The sequence below is a fragment of the Nyctereutes procyonoides genome, unplaced genomic scaffold, assembly GCF_905146905.1.
Source record: "Nyctereutes procyonoides isolate TBG_1078 unplaced genomic scaffold, NYPRO_anot_genome, whole genome shotgun sequence".
In the NCBI taxonomy this organism is placed as follows: domain Eukaryota; kingdom Metazoa; phylum Chordata; class Mammalia; order Carnivora; family Canidae; genus Nyctereutes; species Nyctereutes procyonoides.
The window spans coordinates 36,539,272-36,551,726 of record NW_026575121.1 but is presented as its reverse complement, the minus strand read 5'-3'; the positions used below and the strand labels follow the sequence as shown (position 1 = coordinate 36,551,726).

Below are 12,455 nucleotides of genomic sequence, written 5' to 3'. Positions count from 1 at the left end.
AATGAAAAATTATGTGTTAAGGCCATTGATGCAATCTCAAACTGTATATTTCTTTTTACCAATTTTTAAGAAGAGTTTTTTCATGTTTCACCATATAGCATATTTACTATAGAGTGTGATTTTATTTATTATTTATTATTTAAGATTTTATTTATTTATTCATGAGAGACACAGAAAGAGAGGCAGAGACGTAGGCACAGGGAGAAGCAGGATTCCCCATAGGGAACCTGATGTGGGACTCGATCCCAGGACCCCAGGATCATAACTTGAGGCAAATGCAGAAGCTCAGCCACTGAGCCACTCAGGTGCCCTAAATTGTGTTTTTATTAGATGGACTATCATCGTCCCTTGGTTCCCTAGAAGGAATTCCTGAGACAGAGTCTGGGCATTCAGGATATTCTTGGTTATCAATGCATGTAAGGAGATTTAAAGGAAACAAGACTGAGCAGAGGTAGATAGATGTCAAACTGCACGTTCCTACTGTGGATGACTCAGTGGGATTCTCTACATAGACATATCCTATCAAAGTTGTCTCACATAAGTCTAAGTCTCCTAGTTATTATACCCATACTGTGATCAGTCATTGGGTAAGGGTTGTCCCAGGAATGCTGTTACCTTGGGTGAGGCAGTTCTCTGAACTTTGCCAAAATCTGAGAGATCTGAGAGTTGGAGGCAATCAGCTGACATCATTTCTAGCTGCTGGAGCAGTGTGTGCTTTCTTGAAAGGGAATCTGAGCAAACCATCTCTCACTCTGTAATACCTCTATTACTTTTAGAAAAATTGTTTCCTTTTCCCAGCTGACTAGGAATGTTAAATACCATCGGATTACTTTTAATACGTAATAAAGTTTATCAATTTTGGAAAGTCATAATTTTTCTTTAATTAGTTAAGGAAGTGAATTGAATTACTTTCTGAAATACACTGGACCTTGAATTCTTGGTATCAAAACATTTTTTTTCTTCCACTTTAGTCTTTGAACAAATTCTGGATAATTTCTTCTTAGCTATTTTCCATTTAACCTACTGGTTCTCAGCCATGTATTATCTGCAGGTAAGCTTATCAAATGAGATTTTAGCTTTAATTGTTGTGCTTTTTACATATAGAAGCTTTTTGTTTTCCCTACAAGATTTTTTTTTTATAGTTCCTTATCTTCTAAGTATTTTGTCTGCTTGAACTACTTAATGCTATGACTTTCCTGCAGCTTTTGGAAGTAGGGAGGATGTAGATTTATTACTGGCTCCCTCTTATTCTGTGGAGATAGCCCTTTGTGTCCTAACTTTATGGGGCAGAAAGCACCTTATTAGAATTCTTGCTTAGGCAGACCTTGACATCTATCTCCTCACTTCCTGTCTCCTGCACACAATTTTGTCAAGTATAAACTTGAGGGCCATCAGTTGAACAAATGCTCTCAGAACAAAAGAAATCTATCCTCAACTTTGGGGGATATTGGTTTTACTTTAACATTAGTGTTTATCACATTACTAGCTCTCTGAGGATTTTTTTTTTAAATTTAAACATCTAATCTGCATTTTCAGATTTTTCAGTTGTTGTCAATGAAATAATTTAATTAAGATAGCCCTTCTAGCCATATTACTAGAAATTGAAGTCAAGTAATTATATAAAAATAATTATTTAAAGATTATAAAATGCAAATTCTATCCAAATGAACCTAATGGTATAAACAATAAATTCCTCTATCAAACTCCCTAAGAGTGGGAAAACCAATGAATGGACATCACATGTGAGTTGCTTACAATATTCAAACACACTTGTATAAGGCACTTATGGGTGAAAATTGCAAATTTACTTTTTACTTATTTCAAATAGAGTATATATTGTTTATTTCTCCACGTAGTAGAAAAATACTGGAAATGATTATTCTATATTTCTTATGGATCATTGCTTTTCAAAAGTAGAGTTTCAAAGTTGTGAGATTAATAAATCACAAATGGTATTTTTAATGAGAATGATAAATATAGAATGAGATAAAATAGAACATATCAGAATATATTACACAAAGTAAGTATAAGAATTTTATATCGTACCTTTGTTTCACCTAAATACAAATATGTATACTGGGGGGCACCTGGGTGGCTCAGTGGTTGAGTGTCTGTCTTCGGCTCAAGGCATAATCCCGGGATCCTGGGATCAAGTTCCACATCAGGCTCCCCGCAGGGAGCCTGCTTCTCCCTCTGCCTATGTCTCTGCCTCTCTCTCTCTCTCTCTCTCTCTCTAGGCCCTTAATTTGGGCTCAGGTCATGACCTTAAGGTCCTGAAATGAAGCCTTCCATCAGGCTCCACACTCAGCAGGAAGTCTGCTTGAGGATTCTGTTTCTTTCTCTCCTTCTGTCCCTCCCCCCACTTGTGCATGCTCTCTCTTTCAAAAATAAATACATAAATCTTTAAAAAATAACGCTATGGAGAATAAACTAGGCTGCATTTATAATATAACTAGCTTATGATAACTTTTCATTTTTTAGGGGAGTTAAAGTAAAATGTAATATACCATGGAGATGTTAAGTAATCAAGTTGTCAAGATTTAAATTTTACATATCTGTATTACCTTTGCTACTTTTACCTAATTTTCTACTACCATCATTAAATAAGCAAAACCTTATTATGGTTCATAAGATTATGAAAACCTTAAACATCCAAATTTATTTTACCAAGGAAAACTAAACTAAAAAAAAAAAAAAGAAAAAATCACTTCAGTTTTTGAGAAAAATATGACAGATAGGCTCAGCAAAATACTTTTGTACTCCTTGAGAATTTCATTTATGCAACATCATCTTCTCTGTTACTATAATTAGAATAAAATGATTATATTTGATAAGCTTATGTACTATATTTGGCATTTTCTAGCCTGAAAAATATCTTAATTTTGATATAAATTAGTTTTAAGAGAGTCAGAAACAAAGACAATTGAATTTTCACAGTGATATATATGATATACTCTGTGTATTGCACATCAGTAGTATAAAAATGCTAGGAACAGCAATTTTCCACTTACTCAATATAAGTAATGACTTTTACTGATTGTTCTGCATCCATCCAATGCACTGAACTACATTATATTTGTATAGCATATATAAGCACAGTTTATAATTTGTCAGCAGAAACTCATCTTGCAATTAGTTTGCTATACAGAGCTGACCTCATCAGTATTACCTGGAGAATGCCATCTAACATTGACAGCATTCTCTTAGTTAAAGATAGGAAGCTGTCAGGGTTTCCATTAAATTTATATTCCCCAAGGTTTGTAACTCTGCTTCTAAAAATGCCACAGGCATAAACTTAGCATGCAAGGTGTTAGCAAAGTAGTTTATTTTAAAAGGGAAGCTGTTTGTAAACTGTGAAAATGTCCTTCAAGTTTAAAAAGGCAGCCAGGCAGTCTGAATGTCCGCATAAGAAAGCATCTGTATTAATACCATCTCTGTGTTCCTAGCAATCCTGTTGATGTTAAAACCAAAGAGGGAGAATAATATAGCTACAGTTGACTGGAAATGTGACAGAGTTCAGTCAATTATTGTGTCTTCAACTGTCCATGTATGGGCTCACTAAGCTATGTTTTTTAATTGTAAGAATATCCCCAAATGAGAATACCAGACTGATATTGCACTGAGATGAAATTTGTCCTTTAAGAAACAATGGCATGGCTTCATGAAAGCAAAGAGTAGAATGATGACTGCTAGGGGCTGGGGTGGGGGCAATGGGGAAATATTGGGCAAAAGGCACAGACTTTCAATTAGTTATAAGATAAATAAGTTCTGAAGATCTAATATTCAGTAAGTTGATTATAATTAATAATACTGTATTGTATAGTTGAAATTGCTGAGTAGATCATACATATTCTCACTTAAAAAAAAAGAAAACTACCACAAAAAGAAAGATATGGATTTTAATCTTTTAGTCCTAGATCTAACACTTACTGTCAGCTAGTGAAAATTGAATTAATATAAACCTTAATTAACTCAAACCATAAAGTAAGAATAATGATAATGTCTTGCCAAAAATATTTGGACTGAGTTCTGAAAAATAAGACATGTAAAATTTACAAGCTAGAAAGTGTAATGTTAACATTATGACCCAGGATATTTCAAGCAAGATGCCTAATATAGATTTCTATTGCCTAAGTGGAAGACACTGATATTGTTGGAGTTCAGTGGTATTGCTTGTGAAGAATAAGGCTTAAGACATTCCTTTATTTTGGTTTTGATAATTTCAAAAAAGAGATTTTGTTTATTTGTTTATTGGTAAATGTTTCTATCAGAACCCCTAATGTCCACATTTCTTAAACTTCTAATTATGGAAGTCACGTGGGGACATCTGACCAGAACAGAGCTAACTGTCACAAGATTTACTGTCCTAACTGAATCAAAAAACAAAAAGCATAGGATAATAGTTTTCAAGATAATGGACATCAATCACTAAAGGAGAGTGATTCCATGGAGAATAGAAATAAACAAGGAGAGCTATACCATTGTTATACTATTGTCTCGATTTACTAATGACAAAGTTTCCAAGCTGTAATACAGAAAAGGGGGACAAAAGTAGAGCCCAGTAATCTCTCTGAACTGAAAATATAAAACTAAGAGTCTGGAGAAAACAAGACCATTACATCCACAAGGCAGATTATGGGATATAGAGAGCAACATAGAAAACCACAGAAATATAAGATGGTGGGATCCCTGGGTGGTGCAGCAGTTTGGCGCCTGCCTTTGGCCCAGGGTGCGATCCTGGAGACCCGGGATCAAATCCCACGTCAGGCTCCCGGTTCATGGAGCCTGCCTCTCCCTCTGCCTGTGTCTCTGCCTCTCTCTCTCTCTCTCTCTCTCTCTCTCTCTCTCTCTGTGTGTGTGTGACTATCATAAATAAATAAATAAAAATTAAAAAAAAAGAAATATAAGATGGTCCTTATCAGTATAGAGAGACTATTGACCCAAACATTTGTACAATGAAACTACATTGGAGAATCACGCAAAAAGATTATCAGGAACAATACTCAGAGCTCACATGAGACTAAGAAAGTACCGATGTCCAATAGCCAGGTGAGAATATTTTAAATTCTCAAAGCATTGAGTAGAATACTCTTAAGTTTCTTGACTCTGTAGTGTATACTAAATAAATCTGGAATAAAAACTGTTCATATCTAACAAATTTTTTAAAAGCAAAACCTAAGGAGACCAAACCATTTCAAATTAACTGTGTCACACAATAGTACTCAAGAATATTTATGAGGGGGATGCCTGGGTGGCTCAGGGGTTGGGTCTGCCTTTGGTTCAGGGCATGATCCCGGGGTTCCAAGATGGAGTCCCACATCAGGCTTCCTGCATAGAGCCTGCTTCTCCCTCTGCCTGTGTCTCTCCTTTTCTCTGTGTGTGTGTCTCATGAATAAATAAAATCTTTTTTTAAAAAAAGAATATTTATGAGGGAACAAATACATATAACCTTCAACCAAAATTACCAAACATACAAAAGCAAGGAAATATTATCTATAATAAAAAAGAAAAGAAAAATCAGTCAAAACTGACTCAGAGCTTTTACAGATAATTAGAACAGTAGGTGAAGACAATAAAAGTTATTAAAACCTAACTATATTCCACATATACAAAAACTTAAGTAGACACGTTGAAGGCATAAAAACCTTACTAACTACTAGAGATACAAATGCCAACTTCTGAGATACAATTGTTATGGATAGAATAGATGGCAGATTAATTATTACAGAAGAAAATGTTAGTTGAAAACATTTCTTGAGACTTTCTGAAAGTTTAAAAAAAGATGTAAAAATCAATAAAATTGAAAAAGAGCATAAAGGCAATAAAATGCTTGAAGGAGAGAGGAGAAATTCATAGAAAAATAATTTAAGGATATGTGATTTTTTTTCCAAATTCAATGAAAATTATGAACACACAGATCCAAAAAGTTCAATGAATCCTAAACACAAAATTCAAACTAAATTGCAGGAAGGTACATTGTAGTCAAATTGCATAAAAACAGTGATAAGGAAAAAAAATTAAATAGCCAGAGAAAAATCTATTGCAAAGGTAAAAAAGAAGCAGATTTCTTGTCAGGAACATTGTAATTGAGCTGATAGTGGAGCAATATCTTTAAATAATGGAAGGAGAAAACTATATCAACATAGAATTCTACAGACTTCTGTAATATTTTTTAATAATGAAAGCAAATATAACATTTTCAAAATACAAAAGTTGAAAAAAATCAATCCCTGTCAGGTATGCTCTACAAGAAATGTTAAAGGTATCCTTCAGTCAAAAGGAAAAGTATACCAGGTGTAAATATGGATACCCAATAAGGAAAAAGTAGCAAGATAAATGGTAATTATGTGTAGTTGATAGCAATATACATATCATTTAAGTATCTTTAAGAGATGAATTATTGTTTAAACAAAAATAATAAGATACTCTGGAGTTAACATATCTATGTACATAAAATGTAGGTAAGCAGTAACATAAACATGTAAAAGAGGGAAATAGAATATTCTTGAAATAGTCTTATGCTATACATATGATAATACATTTGCATGTAAGATGTGTTAACTTACAGGTATACACTATAATGTATAAAGTACCATTGAAATAAAAAAATAACTGCAACTAACAAACCAACAATAGAAAATAACTATAAAAAAACTCAATCCAAAAACAGCAAGAAAAAAAAAAGAACAAGAAAAGAGGGAAAAAAGGTCAAAAAAGACAGCAAGAAAAAAAGGAAAAATATTTAAAACAACTACTAAAAAACAGAAAAATGATAGACTTAACCTAACCACACCAATAGCAACATTAGATGTCATTGGCTTAAAATCTCCAATTAGAAAAAATAGACTCTCAAACTGAATGAAAGCAAGAAGAAACTCTGCCACCTTTAACACATACACACCTAAGATATAAGGAAAGAAATGGATTAAAAGTAAAAACACAGAAAAGCTATAGCATGCTTTAATCAAAAGAAAGCTGGAGTGGCTATATTATCAGATAAAATAGATTTCAGAGCAAATAATGCCACCAGGGGCAAAGCAAATCATTTTGTAATGAAAAAGTAGGTAAAAGTAATTAAAAATCATAAGTGTATATGCACTCATTAACAGACTTTCCAAATACATGAGCGAAGACAAACGAGATGTATGTCAACATATTTCTATAGCCTGTTTCCACTATTGGTAAAAACAGTGGACAGGATATCAGTAAAGATGCAGATAAACTGAATAGCATTATCAACCAAATTGGCCTAAATGATATTTATTCAACACTCCATAAAACCACAGAAGAATAACCTACATTTTTTGCAAGTGTGCATGAAATATTTACCAATATAATAAATATATACTGGGTCACAAAATAAATCTCAATAACATTAAAAAGGTTCTATTTATATATTCTATCAGATATATTCTGTGACCTCATGGTACTAAATTAAAAATCAACATATCTTTAAGATATCTCCCATAAATATTTGAAAAAGAGATAATACAGTTATAATTAAGCCATTATTCAATTTAAAAATATTTTGAACTGAATGAAAATAATACATTATATCAAAATTTGTTGGATGTTGTTAAAACATACCTTAGGAAAAATTTATAGCACAAAATGTATTGTAGAAATGCACATAAAGACACAAGGTCTCATAGCAATAACATCTATACCTTGGGAAACTAGAAAATAAATTTTAAATGCAACCTAAAGTAAACAGTAAAATGGAAATAATAAAAATCAGAGGAAAAATCAATAAAATGAAATTTAGAAAAAGAAAAGCCAAAAACTTATAATTTTGAGAAGGCCAATAACATTGATAAACTTTTAGCTAAATACTAAGGAAAAAGTAGGAACACAAAAACCAATGCCAGAAATGAACGATATTACATCCCTCCATATTCTAAAGCCTGAAGAGGATGATAAATAATTTTGAAAATCATGGTGAATTCTTACTAACTTTAAGAAAAATATTATAACACCAATTCCACACAGAATATTTTTTAGAAACTTGCAGAATAATAAGTATTTCTCAGTTCATCTTAAAACACCTAAATTACCTTAATACCAATCACAGAAACAGATTAGGAGATAACAAATTACTATTATCCCACATAAATATAAATTTAAGAGATATAAACTACTTTAGCAAATTAAATCCAGCAATAAAAGGAAAATATATCATGACCAAGCAGGATTTTTCCCAGTAATGAAAAGTTGATTTAGTAGTCAAAAGTAATGTAATTTATCATATTATCGAACTTAACATAAAAACAATGTGATAATTTTAAGAGACACAGAAAAAAGCACTTGACAAAATCCAACATTTATTCTTGCTATAAAATATCAGCAACTTAGAAATACAAAAGAATACTCTCATTCTAATAAACTATATCTTTAAAAAATTCTATAATGAATGACTGCTTAATGGTGAATGTTAGTGATCTCTCTACAAGATCAAGAGAAAAGAAAGGTTTTCCCCTCTTTATATTTCTCATTAATTTTGAACTGGAGATTATACTCATTTCATTTTGAAAAAAAAGTCATACTGATTAGGAAGGAAGAAACAAATGTTACTCATATACTACCTGAATATCAATGTAGAAATACAATGGACTCTTAAAACAAATAGCAAACAACAAAGCCTACAACTATTAAGTTAATTCAGCAAATTTGTAGTATCAATATAGAAAAATCAAATGTTTGCTATGTAGTACTAAGGAACAACCTCAAACTGAATTATAAAAAAATAACAAGTATATGAAATACTTAGTGATAAATATGATGAAAGATATGCTAAACCTGGACACTTAAAAAGGACAAAGCTTTGCTGAGAGAATTGAAACAGAGACTAAATTAATACAATTTTGTCATGAGGCTGAAGACTCTGTATTTTTAAAATATCAATTCACCCCGAAATGGTCTATAGCTATGTGGGAAATTTCAATCAAAATCCTGCAGGCAAGGGCAGCCCCAGTGGCGTAGCTGTTTAGTGCTGCCGGCAGCCCAGGATGTGATCCTGGAGACCTGTGATCGTGTCCCACCTCAGGCTCTCTGCATGTAGCCTGTTTCTCCCTCTGCCTGTGTCTCTGCCTCTCTCTCTCTGTCTCTCATGAATAAATAAATAAAATCTTAAAAAAAAATCCTGCAGGCTGCCCAACAAACATAAGAAAAGATGTTCAACATCACTAATCATAAGAAAATTGAAAATCAAGACTACAATGGGGGCTGGGAATGGAGCAGACAGTCAACTGAACAGGTTTGGCCTGTTTATGGAGCCTGTAAATGAGCTAAAAGAGAAGGACAATAAGTCTTTGAATACTGGGGACATTGATGACGCACTACAGTGCTCCACTGAAGCCATTAAGTTAGATCCCCAGAACCAGGTGCTCTACCGCAATTGCTCAGCAGCCTCCACCAAGAAAGGTGACTGCCAGAAGGCTTATGAGGATGGCTGCAAAACTGTTGACTTAAAGCCTGACTGGGGCAAGGGCTTTTCATGGAAAGCAGCAGCTCTCAAGCTCTTAAATTGATTTGAAAAAGCCTAACAAACCTACAAATATGGTTTAAAATATGAAGTAAATAATCCTCACCTCAAAGAGAGCTTACAGAATATGGAGGCCCAGTTGGCAGCACAGAAATACATGAATCCTTTTAACATGCCCAGTCTATACCAGAAGTTGGATAGTGATCCCAGGACAAGAACACTGTTCTCTGGTCCTACCTTCTGGAGGGTGAGAGAGCAACTAGGAAACAAGCCATCTGACCTCAGCACAAAAATGCAAGATCCCCAGATCAAGACTACTCTCAGTGTCCTGTTGGGAGTCGAGCTGGACAATATGGATGAGGAGGAAGTTGGAACACCTCTCCCACCTTCTCCTCCTAAGAAAGACACCAAGCCAGAGCCAATGGAAGAAAATATTCCAGAGAATAAGAAGTAAGTGCTGAAAGAGAAAGAGTTGCGGAATGAGGCCTACAAGAAGAAAGACTTTGACACAGCCTTGAAGCACCATGACAGAGCCAAGGACCTGGACTTCACAACGTGACTTATATGACCAATCAAGTAGCCATGTACTTTGAGAAAGGTCACTGAAGTAAATGTTGGGAACTTTGTGAGAAGGTTATCTCAGTGGGGCAAAAAAATTGAGAAGACTATTGACAGATTGCCAAAACTTATGCTCAAATTGGCAACTCCTACTTCAAAGAAGGAAAGTACAAGGATGCCATTCATTCCTATAACAAGTCTTTGGCAGAGCACTGAACCCCAGATGTGCTCAAGACATGTCAACAGGTGGAGAAAATTCTGAAAGAGCAAGAGTGGCTGGCCTATATAAACCCCAACTTGGCCTTAGAGGAGAAGAACAAAGCCAAGGTATATTCTCAGAAAGGGGACTATTCCCAGTTCATGAAGTATTATACAGAAGCCATCAAACTGAATCCAAAAGATACCAAATTGTACAGGAATCGAGCTGCCTGCTACAACAAACTCCTGGAGTTTCAGCAGCGCTCAAGGATTGTGAGGAAAATATCCAGCTAGAGCCAACCTTCATCAAGGGTTACACACAGAAAGCAGGTCACTGGAAGCAATGAAGGACTACACAAAAGCCATGGACGTCTAACAGAAGGTGTTAGATTTGGACTCCAAGTGTAAGGAGGTGACAGACAGCTACCAAGGCTGTATGATGTCCCAGTACAAGTGTCATGATAGCCCCAAAGATGTGAAGTGAAGGGCCATGGCCAACCGTGAGGTGCAGTAGATAATGAGTGGCTCAGCTCATCCTGGAACAGAGACAGAAGGACCTCCAGGTGCTCAGAGAAATTTAAAGTATCCTGTAATAGTGCAGAAGATCCAGAAGCTGATGGCTATGGGTCTGATTGCAATTCGGTGATGACTTGCTCATCATTGCCTTTCCTTCACACTCATGTGGAAAGAGGAGCTGGTACTGTGACAAGGAGCACAAAGCAGAGAAGAGAGCAGGGGAAAGTGAACAACTTCTCTCTATATATTTATATAGATGTATGTGGAAGATACAGAGACTTGTACTTGAATTACTCACACTGTCACTGCCTCTGGGCCCAGCACATGCATGATCTCTTCAGCTGCCCTTAGATTCTCTGTTCCCTTCCCCATCCTCAGTCACTCTCTCAGCTGCTCTCCCATAGTTGGTTATTTTTTTAGTTGGGGCAGAGTGCATGTAAGGGGAGGGGAGGTTATTATTCCTCGACCTCAGGTCCCAACTGTCTTCATATTGTTAACTTCAAGTGCTCTTCTCCAATAAAGCAAGCCAGTTAGGCATGTTTATTAAAAACAAAACAAAAACAAACAAGCAAACAAAAGAACAATTCATCTCAAACCCATGTGGATAGTCACTATCAAAAGAAGAGAAAAATGACAAATTTGGTGAGGATGTGAAGATACTGGAACCCTTATGTGCTGTTGGTAAGGATGTAAAATGGTGCAGTCATTGTGGAAACAGCATAGAGATTTCCTCAAAAATTAAAAATAGAATTGCCATATGATTCAACAATTCCACTTCTAGGTATATTTCCAAAAGAATTTAAATAGGATTTCAAAGGATTTTTGCATACTCATGTTCAGTGCATCATTATTCACAATAGCCAAGTGGTAGAGGCAATTCAAGTGTCCATCAACAGATGAATGGATAAAGAGAATATGGTATATACACACAGCAGACTATTAGACAACGTTAAGAAAGAAGGAAATCTTGTCACATGCTACATTGTGGAAGAACTTTGAGGATATTATGCTAAGTGAAATAAGGTCACAAAAGGACTGCTACTGTATAGCGCTGTTGATATGAAGTATCTTCAGTCAAAATCATAAAAACAAAGTCGGTGATTGTCAAAGTTTGGTGGGAAAGGAGATTCAATGGGTGTAGAATTACAATTTCTCAAAATGAAAAAGTTTTAGATATCAGCTGTGCAAGAATGTGAGTATATTTAATATTACTGAACTGTAGAATTAAAAGATAGTAGATTTAATGCCATGCTTTTTGTTGTTGTTGTTGCCGTATACACACTCATACACACACATAAACCTAACAAGATTTTTTTGTAGAACTTGATAAGGCTATTATAAAAATTGATATGGAAATGTAAAGAATTTAATGAAATCAACTTGAAAAATAAATCCAGAGGGAGACCTGGATGGCTTAGTGGTTGAGTGTCTGCCTTTGGCTCAGGGCATGATCCCGGCATCCAGGATCAAGTCCCACATTGGGCTCCTTGCAAGGAGCCTGCTTCTCCCTCTGCCTATGACTCTTCCTCTCTCTCTCTCTCTCTCTGTCTGTCTGTCTCTCATGAATAAATAAAGAAAATCTTTTAAAAAAGAGAGAAACAAAGAAAGAACTAGAACTAGAAAGCTACCTGATTTCAAGGTAAAGGCTACCTCAAAATTTAACGTGAGTCTACGGTGATCAAGGCAATATAGTTTTATTACA

The 12,455-nt window shown here is 34.8% G+C and overlaps 1 pseudogene; it reads left to right on the top strand.

The window, feature by feature from the left end:
• Positions 1–9,266: 9,266 nt before the first annotated feature.
• LOC129516671 (stress-induced-phosphoprotein 1-like) lies at positions 9,267–10,883 on the top strand (annotated as a pseudogene).
• Positions 10,884–12,455: the final 1,572 nt, after the last annotated feature.